At 42.7% G+C, this 11673-nt stretch overlaps 1 protein-coding gene across 6 annotated transcripts in view; it reads left to right on the top strand.

Annotated features, from left to right (window-relative positions):
* Positions 1-1150: 1150 nt before the first annotated feature.
* LOC102238219 (syntaphilin) overlaps positions 1151-11673 on the top strand; it is a 32335-nt gene continuing 21812 nt past the window's right edge. For 2 of the 6 annotated variants that reach the window (XM_023332640.1, XM_023332677.1), the window contains exons 1-2: positions 1151-3522; positions 11522-11648. The gene's annotated coding sequence lies outside the window, so the exon portion shown is untranslated. Of the gene's footprint in view, positions 3523-6466; positions 6556-11521; positions 11649-11673 lie in introns of those variants that run through there. The other 4 variants (XM_023332658.1, XM_023332653.1, XM_023332664.1 and 1 more) reach the window with 4 other exon arrangements.

Here is an 11673-nt window from a genome sequence, read left to right as displayed (position 1 = left end):
CGAGTTGTTAATGTTTGGTAGAGAACATCCTACCAGCACACAGGGCTTCGTCCAAAGCTGTCTGACCTTCACTTTTGCATATTCACCACTAGGTGGCAGGAAAGACTGGCGGTAAGGCATCGGTGAACATAGACTGTTGTTCTCAACCAAATAATCGCTTGTCTGAAGTTTGTCTTTCTAATATCGCTGTCAGAGTAGAGTTGGAAAAAGTAATTTTGTAAAATAATTTCATTTTATTAAGCAAATGTTCCAGCACAGGTCGCTTGTCTTTTTGCCTTGTAGTGCTGAGTGGATTAGCGTTGGGCTGCGGTGCAATTCATTTCAGAGCAAAAATACCGCTGTTGTAACTCGTATTAGAAATGTTTTTCTATAACATTTCTACGGTTAATCTAAAAATTTCTGAGTTTTAGCCAGCAAATTTTTGTTTCGTGCTTTGATGGAAACTTACTTTCCCTCATTTTCTATCTACAGTTGCCCTATTTTACACCGTCTTACGGCTATGAAAAATGAACCTTCGTTTTTTCTTATGACAGTGTAAAGAACCCAAATTATTGTTAACTTTTGGCTGTGCAACATCACAAATGGTACCCCATATGAAAGTGGCGAGCAGAAGTTTATATATATATATATAAGTTTATAGAAGTTTATATATATATACAGTACAGACCAAAAGTTTGGACACACCTTTTAATTCAATGAGTTTCCTTTATTTTCATGACTATTGATATTGTAGATTCACACTGAAGGCATCAAAACTATGAATAACACATGTGGAAATATGCACTAAACAAAAAAGAGTAAAACAACTGAAAATAGCCCTTATATTCTAGTTTCTTCAAAGTAGCAACCTGTTGCTGTGATTACTGCTTTGCACACACTCTGCATTTTCTTCATGAGCTTCAAGAGGTCGTCACCTGAAATGGTTTTCACTTCATAGGTCAACCTGCCCTGTCAGGTTAATAAGTGGGATTTATTGCCTTATAAATAGTCACGAAAATAAAGAAAACCCATTGAATTAGAAGGTGTGTCCAAGTACCAATCATGCAATCTCGAGTTCTTCAGCCACAACAGACTGAGTGGTATTTCCCTTTAAAAATAACCCGACGTAACATGACGCAGACGCTTCCGTCCAAAACCCCGTGCGCCTCTCCCGTCCTCTCTTCCTCGCGCCGTATCCATCCATCCTTCCTTCCTTTCTTCCATCCAGCTCACCTCCTGTATCGCCCCCTGGACCAGCCCCTCCCTCCCTCTTCCACCTCCCTCCGCCTCTGCTCGCCGGGAGATCAGCGCTCCATCGGGCGGAGCTCAAATCACAAGAACCGAGGACATGGGAGCGTGAAAAGCGGAAAAAATCCCGGATGAGACATAAGGAGCACAGGTAAGGTCTGGTTACTGCAGCCGTCAGAGCCACTGGTGGCTGCGACAGAGGTGTCGTTTTGCGGCGGAAGAGTGAAGACCGTGTTGTGCGTCAAGGACTAAAAGTGTTCTGAGCAGAAAACAATGAATGCATGGAGAGACTGTGCAGGGAGTGTGTAGATCTCGATGGTTAATTCAGCTCTGAGTCAGGCCCACGGTGTGTTTCCTGCTCTGTTTATGTTGCTGCAGCTGATGGAAGCTGCGCACTGCGCTCCTGCGCCGGCAGATGTTTTGCTCACGCTGTGCGCCTGATTCAGCTCAACTCCTTACAGCCTTTACGTGCACACTCACTGCACCAAAACTGGAATTCCAGCGATTTGTGCATCTAATTTCCTGTGGAACTATGAGCTATGGGACAGTGCGCCCAGGGCTCTGTGTAAGAGTCGTCCATGTTTGCTCGCAGTGGAGTCGTGACAGGTTGCATTGCGCTGCAGTTTGACCTTGCAGCATTTGTGTTTTGTTTTGTTTTTTGCTTCTTCTTTTTTTCTATGATTCTGCCCCAGCCTGATAAATGACAGGGATTTTTACTCTAAACATATTAAGGCGCGAAATAGTTTTCATTCTTTGGTGGTGAAAAGAATAACTATGTTTCTATGAGCAAGACTAAATCAAGGACTGCTTCTTAAATGTGCATGGAGTCAGCACAGACTCAACCACAGGGGTAAGTTAGGATGATTACTCTGCCAAGAATATGTCAATAATCTTTATGCAATATCAAATAATGCATGAGGAGTTTTATTTTTGTGTGTCTAGTTAAGCCCGTTTTATTATTTATTGGTTTGCTATTTTTGTTAGTTATTATTAGTTAAATATCGCTTGGTTTTAGCTTGGTTTTTATGAGTAATTTTAGAAGTTTTGAGTTTTTCACACTTGGACCTTGTTGAGTCCTGTACCTAAAAATAAACCAAAGTATTGTATTGTGATTACATTTACTGGGTAATGAATACGTAACAGAAGACATCATTTTATGACTCTTTTATTTCCTCCCATCTTTTGCTGTCACCCTTGTTTTGTTTTGTTTGTTTTAGCTAACTATAATAACCTTGGTTATAGCAAGTTTGAGTCTTGGGGTGCTTGTTTTTTTTTTTTTTGCTCAGCATTTCATCTAGTTTTCCTTCATCTCAGGGAATAACAATAACAATAACAGGGAATAACAAGATAAAGATCACAAACATACATAAAATGAAGCATTTAAAAAGTCCTGACCTCAACACTGCTGTGGAAAAGCTGACAATTGTGGTTGGTTCCAAGAAAAATAACAAAATGTTGTAGATTATGGTTATGGTTTTGGTTATGATATGTATTCATTTGTATCTGGCAAGTAAAAGAACAAAGGTTTTTAATGCTCTCTGAGTTTAAGGGTGTATTCACAACAGCCCAGTTTGATCCTCTTTAATCAAACAGTCGGTTTACCTAGAAAGTCGGTTTGTTTCAGGAGGAATGTGTAATCTAACTCTGATACGGACCAGAAAATGAAATCTGGTCCAGCTAAAAACTTAGGTCTTGGTGCACTTTGGTGCGGTTAGGCAGTTTGAATGCAGACCAAGACCCGCTCCAAAAGCAGGAAGTGGACGATAGCACAGGGCATTCTGGGTAAATGCAGTTGCATGAGTCTAGCACCGGAGGGAGAGATGGCTTGTGGATTTTTACTAAAGACAAAAGAGAAATCCTGTAACTGTGAAAATCTGATGCCACCCCCATTCTTGTTTATGTTTTGTGATGAATTAAGTTGTCAGTGTCTTCTACAGAGGTTTTTGTGTTGTGGTCCTTAGTGCAGCGCCGCCACAGGTGAGGAGGGGGAGCAGGTTTTTCAAGGGTTTGGTTTGTGCAAAAGCAAACCGTACCTGCTGAAAAGAAACAAATGTTGCAATTTTGGTCCCCATTCAAACCAAGTTTACTGGACTATCATATGTAAAAGCTTCCTAAAAGATGACTCTTGTCCTTTGTCCAGCCTGCCCTCCTGGTCAGCTGCAGACTCCCCCTCTTGTCCCGTCTTCCAGCGTTATTCGCCAGCCGCAGCTCTCCTTCTGCTCACGTTTCACACACGAGCGGAAAACTGACCATCTCCATGGTGACTTGGCACTCATTGTCACCACATAGTGTTTGGTAAGATGCACACATGGAGAGAAAACCTAATCGTTCCATATTTCTATTTAATAAATAAAAGCAAACAATCATAGTTAAGTAAAATATGTAATACTACAAAACGTTTTCACAGGATTTTCAGTTCTTCAGTCCTTGTAAATATCCTCAATGTACAATTGGTTGTGGTACAAATGACTCTATTTGACACTGTGTGCCACAGTCAGTTGGAGTTGTTTGCACTGTTTTTTAATTAGAGTTTGTGATACTAATCCCAAAGTCTAGGAACAGCATTTATTTGAAAGCAAAGAACAGCTGCAGCATATGGTTTAGAATCACAGGACACCCAACCCTGCACACTCACTGTAAGTTACTGGTCTCTTTAAACTGCACTAAGAATCATGTTTTTGGACTGTGGAATGAAGCCAGAGTCCCTGGAGAGAACCCAGTCATGCACTGAGAGAACATGCAATCTCCATGCAGAAAGACTCCAGAACACAGAACCTTCTTGCTGGAAGGCAACCGTGCTACCAGCTGCCCTTTGTGTAGGACAATGGTTCAAAACCTGCACGCATGTTTACCCGCAGAAATCGTACAGTTAACAAATTAGCAGTAAGTGCAAAGTGTATATTTTTTGGTGGGATTGCTGAAGTGTCAGCTGCTGGGAAATGTACACCTAAGGATCTTTTTTATTTCTTTACATTGGACAGTTTCCAATATCCATTATCAAGGTTTGCAAAATTTTTTCTTCTGTTTAAAGTTGAGAATGCCAAAACAATTCTGGACTGTTTATGTAAAGTAAACTTTTTTGAGCTTTACATCCAACATACCTGGACTGTTCCATTGATTTTTCCATGCGTGTTTGAGAAATCTTTTATACTCCACGGAAAACATTCAGCTGCGCAAAACGCCTGAGTAGACCTAGCTCCGCCTTCCAGACAAAGCTCCTCCTTGGAGCTGCAGTTTCCAACCTTCGCAGCTCCATTACAGAGCAGCCCTCCCCTAAGACTCCACAACTCAGCTCCTTCAGACTAGCCAGCAACAATTAGCAAACACCTTATAATAAGAACTGCTGAGCTTCTTATAGTAGTTACTTCTCAGAGAAATGCTAGTATAAATGTTGTGAAAGGGTTAACAGAGGAGCCACGTTGTGATGACTTCCTGAAGGCGGAGTTTCAGGAAGAGCAGGAGTTTTTAAAGAGACATAGGCCCAATTTCAAGGCATTAAATAACAAAGTCAAATTTCTGTTAAGTCATATTTGATACACCCCACGACCCCCCACCCCAACACACACACACACACACGCACACGCACACACACACACACACACACACACACACAGACAAGCACCCATGGCAGGGTGTCTGGGTGAGGACATATGCAGATTCCAAGAGCTGATAGCAGACCCGATCAGGAAGATATTCCGTTTTAAAACCAGAGATTGACCATCATTGTTATCGATTCTTTGTCGGTGACATAGAGTTTCCTTGCACAGCCGAACCGAAGAGTTCCTCCAGCCTTCCTCTCTTCCCTACCTTGGGGGTAAGGTCGGGAGGTGACTCAGATGCCGGCCTCTTAGCCAGCTGGGCGTCGGAGAGAGGGGAGCATCATCGCTGCTGTCCGTCTGTTCTTCCTCAGAGTCCGAGCTAGCTCCGCCTTCGGTTAGCATCTCCCCCCCCTCACTGGATGTTTCGGTCTGGGGGGGGGCTTCCTTCCCCTCCCCGCTTCCCGCCCTCTCCTCTCCTCCAATCAGAGGACCTGGCGGGAGATTTGAATTTTCCGACCCAGCTGCGTCCACTTGCTCATTAGCCGTTTCCGTTAGCGTCTCTTTTCCCTTTTTTCAGTTTATTTGCAAACGACTTTGGACAGTCTCTGAACAAATGATCCTGTCCACCACACAAATTACATTTCCGCCCGTTCGTACATTCATCAAAAGTGTGTCCCACTTCTCGACATTTACCACAGAAAACTTTTTCACAAGTTTCGGCCAGATGACCATGCTCGCCGCACTTCCGACACAGTTTGGGTTGGCCTTGATAGTGAATGTAGCCTCTGTTCTCCCCCAGGACTATCATTGAGGGGAGATGCTTCAGGCCCTGGAAGCCTTGGGGGTCTTCCCATTGTTTAATGGGGACCCGCCAAGCACAGTTCCAGATGCCGTCCACATCCCGCACCTTCATAGCCTGGCCTCTCACAGTGCAGTATCTACCCAGCCACATACAGATGTCTTCAGCACTGACAGTCTCATTGAACATCCTGACAATCACCGTTTTCAGGGAGTTGTCAGTCAGTTTCTCGACGTCAAATACTGAAAACTGGGTCTTAGCATTTTCAAACCGTGTCCAAAATTCCTTAAGAAGTGCGGCAGAGCAAAAACTTACATCATATCCCTTATTGAAAGGCAGGGTAAGGATACAATTCAGGTCATCTGGCCGAAACTTCAGCACCTGTTGAATAAGCTTCCTGGAAAAGTCCAATCTCGTGATTCTATTTTCTTCTTCTCTTTCCTTAAATAAAAATCGAACACTGTGGTGCCTCCGCATGCCGGCATGGCTAGCCGCCATGGTGGAGGCACCACCAGTTAAAGGTTTAAAACCTTTACTAAAACCAATAAATAGTTAAGAAACACCAATAAATACAAATAAAAGGTAAAAGATATTTTCCACTACTTAGTGGTCAATATCTCAACCGGGGACAAAATTTACTGAACCTCTAAATCAGTGGTAACAGCCAAGTCACAAAGACTACCGCTATCACCACCCAAAGGAGGGGACCGCTGTCTGAGCCAAAAGGCCGAGAAGGTGTAAAAACACAACAAAGCTACATAAACATTGTTGCGGCCCCTGGCCTCTTCAGGCTGTGGAGGCTCTTTGTTTTTTTTCTATTATGCAGGATCAGCTGTGCGGGCACAGCTTTCTGATTGGCTGCCTAGAGGCTGCAGGAGAGCAGCCACCCCATTGGATCAGCAAAGCCAATCAGACGTTGATGAGACCCACCTGCACCGTATAAAAGACGTCTGAGTTCATTCCTCCAGGGGGGGCAGCTAGCAGGAAGAGGTTAATAAAAACTTCACTTTAACACACGCAATACCAGAGAAAGGTCATTTAACATTTCTACCTTTGGAGTCCAGAGACGGATCGACTGACCTGAAGGATTTTAGCTAGCAGGTGCTTTTGTTCTGTAAATAAGGCCATTACCCTGGTAATTACCCTGGTAATTACCCTGGTAATTACCCTGGTAATAACCCTGGTAATAACCCTGGTAATTACCCTGGTAATTACCCTGGTAATGGCCTCAACGCATCTCACAGTTGCACAATTGTTCCTTAGACTTAGACTTAGACTGACTTTATTGTCATTTTCAATGCACAGGGTGTATACAGAACGAAATTTCGTTGCATACGGCTCAGGACAATGTTTGAGGTTCCAATGTTGTGAGGTTACTCCAGAATAAAATAAAATACACTATAAAATGTGAATATAAATCTAAATATAAAATATAAAGTGCAGGACTGACAGTAAAATAGAAGTTATTTAGCTCTGTACATGTGCAAGGTATAAAGTGGAGACCAGTTTTTGAGTGCAGTCCAGTTAAGAGTTCAGCAGTCTGATGGCAAGTGGGAAAAAGCTGTTTCGGAACCTGGTGGACCTGCACCGGATGCTGCAGAACCTCTTTCCAGAGGGCAGCAGGGAGAACAGTCCATGGTGGGGGTGTGAGGGGTCACTGATGATGTTTCGGCCTCAGGACACGCATCCTGCATCGATGGTTGACCTGACACTTCGCCCTTTTGCCTGAGCTGGGTGTGGAAGGTTGTTGCCGAAGCAGTTTCTCCTTGTGTGCCTTCTTCTCACTCACATGAGAGTTACCCAACTCTTTTGCAAGCTCAACCAGGAAGTCCACCCGTCTCTCCTGCACCCCAATGCATGCCTGATAAAGCACATGTGCATTCAGTGCTGCCATGTCAGTCATGTTTGCCAGGTTTGCTGACCAGCTGTCACATAGTGATGGAACCTTGGTCACCCCCCGCAAGATAATGACTGAAATAAATGCCATTAGTTCTTGTGAACTAAATAGGTGAAGCAGTCACCTATTTATCCTCCACAGCACAAAAGGCTGCATGCAAATTTGCATGTGCAAAGTCTCCCAGATTTATTTTGCTTACACTTTTTGCATGATTTTTTTGAGGTGGATCAACACAATTAATTTGGTTAGTTTATTTCTGAACTGTCATTTTAAACCCACTTAGCTTTATTTCAAAGAGAAACATTACTAATTTCTTTTAGAAAAACCTTTGCATATTTCTTGAAACAGATTGTATGTTTTGCAAACTCTATGTACATTTGGCAAAATGACCTGGATAATGCAGCACAACATCATGGATCAGCTGCAAAAGGTCACATCTCTCCAAAAACACTTCATGTATGCTTCAAAACTAAACTGAAGAGCATTACCTACAGGAGAGTCTACTGTAGAGCTGCCTCCATCATAGATCGCACCCACCCCCAACATGGACTATTCACACTGCTACCTTCTGGCCTGACGGTCAACGGCCACATTCACAATTGAAGAAGGGAGGCTAATTTGAGCCATCAGAGTCGTCAGTTTGGACTCAGGGTCTTTTGACCCTCTTTCGGGACGTCAGGGGAGAGGTCGAAAACCCTGGTAATACCAACTTTCAACAAGATTTATAAATCAATAGTTTTAGTTTTTATCTTTTACTTTTTCATGTTGTTTACATCGATTTATTATAAATTTTCTTTCACACTCTCTTTTTCCACAATACAAAAGAAAATTAACTTCAAAATGTATAGATATTGAAAAAAGTTCTATAGATTATCATATATGGCACGTGTGTCAAACTCAAGGCCCAAGGGCCAAATCTGGCCCGCCATAGCTTTTTATGTGGCCCTCTAGACTGCAAATCATAGCAATGGGCCCCTCCAGTTTTTACAAATAACCGCAAAATTCACACAAAAATCAACAGATCCCCACATGTTTTCTGAGTTTATCAACATGTTTTCTGAGTTTATCGACATGTTTTCTGAGTTTATCAACATTTTTTCTCAAAATTGACCATAAACATTTTGGATCAAGTGCCTGCTGTCTCAGCCTGACCTGATGTCAAGTTATAGTCCATGACCGATAGAGCGATTAATAAAAGATCACATTTAACATCATATGTTAGCGCAAATATTGTAAAAAATTCCTTACAGATATTTCTAACTTAGCGCCACAAAATCTGTGATGATTGCAGAAAAGCACAAAAACAATCCTGGATGAACTGATTAGTGTGAAAAGATGTTCAATATTATGTTATTTTAAGAAACACTTATTGATGCTGAAACACCTATATATTGATATTTTAACAATTTAATTGGTTTTCATCAATATGTTCTGGTGCAACAGGCCCTTTATGAACATTCAGGTTTTTGATCTGGCCCAAAACGGAAATGAGTTTGGATAAAAACCAGTGAATCATGGACTATTTTGAATATAAACAAGAATAAATAGTGAGATATTTGGTGGTGGAATGATGTCACACCGCCAGCAAAGGAAGATTCTGTGATGTCACTGGCGATGCAGTCTGTGATGTCATCAACTGCAGAATTGTGTGCGACACAATTCTGCATATTTTTCATTGCTTGCAATATCACTGACCAGTTCAGACGTGTGCAAAGCTCTTTCAGGTAGTTTACCAATCGACAACTTTAGTGATTGTATTGAGAAGAAATGTTTCACTTATTTCAGCAATACTGCAACAGGATGATGGGACCCCAGGCGAGAACGGGAGTCCAGCAAGACCCCCAAGGCAGCTTCGCCCCTGCACATCTGGATATCTTAGAAGAGGAAACCCACAGACTGGACTCCAGTCTGGAAATGGAGAGCGCCAGGATAGAAGACAACCAAGACATGGCCGACCTGGAGGCGGAGCTGGAAGAGATGGAACTCCGGCTAAAACAGCAGGAAGATCTCAGAGAGAGATTTATTAATGAGATCAAAGAGACAAAAAGAGAACTTGAGAGACTGGAGAGAGAAGAGAGGGAAGAGATGTCTAATGATCCAGCAGAACTTTACGCTGCAGACATTGACTCCACATTTTATAACGGTGTGAAAAACATGGAGAAGACCTTGCAGCAGGAGTTTGAGGATTTAAAGGTGGCCCACCTCCTCAGCCAGGAAGCATTTGTTGCTGGAATACAGGCTGAGAGAAAGAAAACTGAGGCTGTCCAAGAAGAACTGGACCAACTTAAGACTTCCTACAAGGAGCTGCAATGTAAATATGATGCAGACATTTCTCTGGTAAGGCAGGAGGTGAAACATGAGAAAGATGCAAACATAGAAAGAGAGAAAGAGAGCCTGAAGCAAGTCAACAAGCTGAAAGCTGAGAAGGAGGAGCTCTTTCGAAAAATGGCTAGAGAGATTATAATTCTGAGAAAGAGAGAGAAGCAGATGCTGAACGAACTGGATCAGGTTCACATTTCGCACGAGGAGCTAAAACGTAAGTTTGAAAGAGACAATATGGATTTACAGCAGGAGGTTGAGACATACAAGCAGCAGGTGGAGCAGGAGAGAAAAGCTCACCTGGAGCAAACAGAGGAGGACAAGAAGCTTATAGACAATATGAGAGCTGAGAAGGAGGAGCTCCTCCACAAAATGTCAGGAGAAATCGAGACATACCAGCAGCAGGTAGAGCAGGAGAGAAAAGCTCACCTGGAGAAAACAGAGGAGGGCAAGAAGCTTCTAGAGAAGCTGAGAGCTGAATATGCCATCCTCCAAGAAATCACAACAGAAGAGAAGAAAATCCTGCAAGACAAGGAAAGGAGTGCCAAGGCTGAGCTGGAGAATGTTAACAGTTTGTACATGGAGCTAAACAGTCGGTTTGAAACCGAAGTAACTGCATTAAAACATCAAGCAGAAAAATACCAGGAGGAGCTCATTGGTGTAAAAAATGATTTACAAAGAGTGAGAGACGATCTAGTGCTGGCCGACACTATGAGAGCCGAGGAAGAAAGTTTCCAACAACAACCAATCACAGTTTCCCAAGAGAAAGAAGAAAACTCACAGAACCAAGTTAAAGTATTAAATCAAGAGGTTTCTTCAGAGGAGGATCTCTCAGGAGAACCTTTACCAGGTTCTTCCACGGATCCAGAGTCCTCAGAAGAGACCGAGGTCGCTGGAGAAACCATCCTGGAGGATTTGGACAATCCAGATGGTAAAAAGAAAAAGTCTAAAATTTCATTTTGGAAGAAGGTACGAAACACTCTGGGATGGAAGAAGCCAAAAAAGAAACAAACAAGAGAAGACAATCAAGATCGTGTCTAAAGTTCTTGATTTTGATATTTAGAGAAGGAGAAAGACGTGCAGGAGACGAACCGAGGACTGGAATCAAACGCATGGAGGTTGTAGCCTCTGTGAACGGGGCGCCATGCCACGCTCCGTCAAGACCAAATTTAAAAAGGTTTTCCCCCATTGGCAAACTAGAAAATAGATCCCTTCCCAACCCAATTGGAAAAAACGTGGGCAGCACGGTGGTGCAGCGGTTAGCGCTGCGTCTTCACAGACACCATCTGTGTGGAGTTTGCATGGTCTCCCCGTGTTTGCGTGGGTTTTCTCCGGGTGCTCCGGTTCCCCCCACATCTCCTAAAACATGTCGGTCAGGTCAGTTGGTCACTGCAAATTGCCCCCAAAGATTTGAAGAAACCCCAAACACATGTGCAGCAGAGAGACTATATGGGCCACCTTCTGTCAAATTTTAATCGGAGTTTGATGGATGAGTGATTAATGACCCTAATTAAATAATTTTGATTTCCGGTCACATGATGCATTTGTAGCCATTTAGGTTAGCGTGTCTTTAATATCTTTTCTTTTTTCAAACTATTTATCCAACGATTTATTGTTCAGTGTTACCTCAGTTTAAATTCTACAGGCATAACCAAAATCATGAAACTATTTTATAAGTCTTAAGTGAAAATACAGTCTTGCCACTTCTTTTTGCAAACATGGTTGTTAATTATTTTTCAGCTCATCACATGACAGCAGATTTTTCTGACATCAGCAACATTCTGACCGAGCAGAACAGCAGCAGCGAGTTTCCCTCCATGAACGCTAACTTCACTGAAACGGCTCCACGAGCTGAAGACACTTTAAGGTTGGTCAAAACTTTAAAAAAATTT

This window comes from Xiphophorus maculatus, chromosome 1 (assembly GCF_002775205.1).
Source record: "Xiphophorus maculatus strain JP 163 A chromosome 1, X_maculatus-5.0-male, whole genome shotgun sequence".
Lineage (NCBI taxonomy): Eukaryota > Metazoa > Chordata > Actinopteri > Cyprinodontiformes > Poeciliidae > Xiphophorus > Xiphophorus maculatus.
The sequence above is the reverse complement of the archived record's forward strand: the minus strand, read 5'-3'. Positions and strand labels throughout refer to the sequence as shown.